At 37.5% G+C, this 3,706-nt stretch overlaps 1 long non-coding RNA gene across 1 annotated transcript in view; it reads right to left on the bottom strand.

Moving 5' to 3' along the window:
• The window catches only part of LOC106878035 (uncharacterized), a 9,155-nt gene extending 8,173 nt beyond the window's left edge, over positions 1 to 982 (bottom strand). Inside the window, exon 1 of the long non-coding RNA XR_001410458.2 lies at positions 798 to 982. This is a non-coding gene — a long non-coding RNA (uncharacterized LOC106878035). The remainder of the gene's footprint in view (positions 1 to 797) is intronic.
• Between the last annotated feature and the right edge of the window lie 2,724 nt (positions 983 to 3,706).

Raw genomic sequence — 3,706 nt, forward strand, 5'->3', positions numbered from 1 at the left:
CTTAGTTTTAGAAATGGTGACAGCTGATGAAGGAAATGTTCTCTATGTGGCCTGTGTGTTTTCTGTGCTCTGTTTATGTTCTGTTTTTCATTTTGTCCACGTTTTTTTGTGACGTCCTGTACCCAGATATGCATCTATATATACATGTAGATGTAGGTATGTACATACATGTATGTATATATGCATATACTACATATTATTTGTATTATATATATATATATACATACATACATGTGTGTGTATGTTTGTGCATGTGTGTGTGTGTGTGTGTGGTTGTGTGTGTGTGTCTGTATTTGTACCTCTACTACTGCTTGACAACCGGTGTTGGAGTGTTTATGTCCCCGGAACGGTTCGGCAAAAGAGACTGATAGAATGCTATCTGTTGGAGTCTCAGCTTTTTAGCTGCTATTTCTGAACTTCGGTATGTGGTGAAGCAACTGTTTGCTGATCCCTTAATTATGTTTATATATATATATATATATATATATACATATATATATACATACATACATACATACATGTGTGTGTGTGTGTATGTTTGTGCGTGTGTGTGTGTGTCTGTATTTGTACCTCTACTACTGTTTGACAACCGGTGTTGGAGTGTTTATGTCCCCAGAACGGTTCGGCAAAAGAGACCGATAGAATAAGTACTAGGCTTACAAAGAATAAATCTTGCTGTAGGAAAATTAATCATAACATCAGTAAAATTAGAAAGATTGTGAATAAAATGTGTAAATATAATTTAGAGACTAGCAGAAAACCACTTGGGTGGCGCTCTTTTTGCTAGTATAACATACCTAAATCCCCGAAGTGAGAAAATATATGGGGTGGTTGAAGATAAATCATTCCATGGGGAACTTTTCAGCTTTTCATGAGAGAACCAGGTTTCACGATTTGTATTTTGTCCATCAAATATCATATTAACCACAGCTGTTTGGTTTTTATAAATCACCAGTTTCACCTAAAAAGAGTAAAAAAAGTAACATCCCTGTAACTTAGCAGTTCGGCAAAAGAGGCAGTTGGAATAGTACTAGAGTTTAAAAAAGTAAATAAAAACTGGGGAAGATTTGTTCGATTAAAATCCACCAAGTCACTGCTCCAGCATAGCCGCAGTCCAGACTGAAACAAGAAAAAGATAAATATATACGAGAGAGTGTTGAAAAGTTCTTGGCTTTTGGTAGAAAACATAAGAGGACCAGTTAATTATGATTTTATTCAACCTGTTCCCCTCTCGGATTCATATGCTTATTGCAATGGTTCTTCAGTTTTTCTAAGCTTTGTAATAGAACTCAGAAGGTTGAGCCTTCAACCAGGTCTTTTGCGACACCCTTAGAACTTTTCAGCCCCCCCTCGAATGTATTATCAATATGCGTGTTTATGATTGATGAATAAAATGAACACCTGTTAAATACTGTTGCTTGAATTTGTAGTGAAACTAATTTCTATTGTGGCATATTGGAGTCGACTAGCTTTTTATAGGCTTCACACGTTAATTTGAAATGATTGGCTTATCATTTGAGTTTGGAACATTGGTTGAGTCCCGTACTTTGATTGGTCAAATATTGCGCGGGATTTGATCGAGGATCCAATCATGTTGTGCGTAATACATTCTAAAGCAACTAACCTGAATCTTTTCTGGAGCCTAATTCTGCAGTTAGCAAAGCATCTATGACAGAGGGGTGAAAGATTTTCACAAAAGCAAGTCATGTTATTTTCCTGCCGTTAAACGAAACATGCAACCAACGACAGCCCAAGTTGAATTATCCAAACAACGGATGAACTATACAACTACCAGTATCCGTGATGTGTTTATTAAGCAGAGGAATAACGTCTCCCTGTAATTTTAAAGTTTGTTTCTTGTTTTATTTTCACAAGTGAACACGCAACACTTTATGTAATGGTGTGCAAGATTCCGTAGTAAGCCAAGGGAGACTTTATACCTACACAGCTAAAAATTAACCCTTATCCAAAATGTGTAGTGATCTATACATGACAGAAAACATTGTTAAAGGGTGTTCAGTTGTTAGACTTACAGAAGAAATACATCCTAGGATATCTCTTCTTAATTGCTATCTGTTAGTTCTTCAATCCTGTGGACTTCTCCATGTTGTTTTTTGGTCTGTCACGCTTCCTTTCATCCTTTTGATTTAGGTTTTGATAAGTTGCTGTTAGGTCTGTTCCTACAAGGTTTTGTTTATGAGCCTGTCTTATCATCTCACCCGAAAGAGGACAAAACAGTTAAACTATGAGTTCAATCCCCACCGAGGTCAACTTGCTTTACTTTCTTCTGAGCTCAATAAAACTTTGATCAACCGTATATCGTAAGTTAATTTCATCGATATTTTTATCCATTTACTCATCACTCATAAAGAAGGGAGACTTTTGTCTGTGATAAATGCTCTTCTAACTGCAGTTTGTAATGAAGAAAACCTCTACGTGCTTACTATATAATTTGTTCAAGCTCGGCAGCCTTCCAAAGTAATTTCAGGAACATCCTGCTAGGTATCTGGTGCAGGTGTGGCTGTACGGTATGAAACTTCCTTCCCAACCACATGGTTCTACATTCGGTTCCATTGCGTGGCAACCCGGGTAAGTGTCTGCTGCTATAGCTATTGGCCGACCAAAGCTTTGTGAGTGGATTTGGTAGGCGGAAACTGAAAGAAGCTTGTCGTATATGTATATATGTATCTATGTGTGTGTGTTTTTCTGTTTGTGTTTGTTGTTCTCCACCACCTGAGAATCTGTGTTGGAATGTTTACGTATCCATAACTGAAGTTTGGCAAAAGAGACCAGGTTTAAAAGGAAGGTAAGTCCTGGTGTTGGCTTATTCGACTAAAACTCTTCGAGACAGTGACTCAGTATGACCTCAGTCAAATGACTGAAACAAGTAAAAGATAAAAGATAAATGACAGAAGTTTGAAATGCATGCAGCAGTACACAGTATTCTCTGAAATGACTGTTGGTGTTGTAGTGGCGCGAAATTATTGCCGCCATTAAGGAAGTACAATCTACGCATGCACAAGGGACTTGCCTTCCCGGAAGCCCCTCGAGTGTGCATGCGTAGTAAAACCAGTACTTAAAGCGCTTCGCACGATGCCTTCGATGTAACAACAACTTGCTCCACTGAGATGCCTCAACAATGCTTTTAACCTTCCAATGCTGACTACAAATCAACCAGCGGCTGCCAGGCTGAATAACACAGGATTTGTAAAACCAAGCATCACCAAAAATAAAACTTATTTTTATTATGTTGTTAATTGTTCTACTGTTTCTTAATATATAATTTTGTTGAAAGGTGATAGAGAGAGACTAATGTCTCTATTGCAACTATCAACCTTTTATAGTGTTTTATCCCCTGTTATCTAAAGCAGTGAAAATGTCTTTTTGATAAATCAGATATAAAGCCAACATACATGACGAGATCTAAAAGTTTCTTTGTAGTTATTACTATTATTATGAAAGTCTGTGTGTGAAGAAATCTCAATATGTGTGGGTGTATGCAAGATGGCGAATTGGTAGATTCGTTAGCACATCGGGAAATATCTTTAGCAACATTTCGTTCGCCTTTATGTTCTGAGTTAAAATTCCGCCGAGATCGACTTTGGCTTTCATTTTTACGGGGGTCGATAAAATAAGTACCAGTTGAGCATTGGGGTCAATGTAATCATGACCCCCTACTCTGAAACTTCTGGCCTTGTGCCAAATT

The sequence above is a fragment of the Octopus bimaculoides genome, chromosome 28 (genome assembly GCF_001194135.2).
Source record: "Octopus bimaculoides isolate UCB-OBI-ISO-001 chromosome 28, ASM119413v2, whole genome shotgun sequence".
NCBI lineage: Eukaryota > Metazoa > Mollusca > Cephalopoda > Octopoda > Octopodidae > Octopus > Octopus bimaculoides.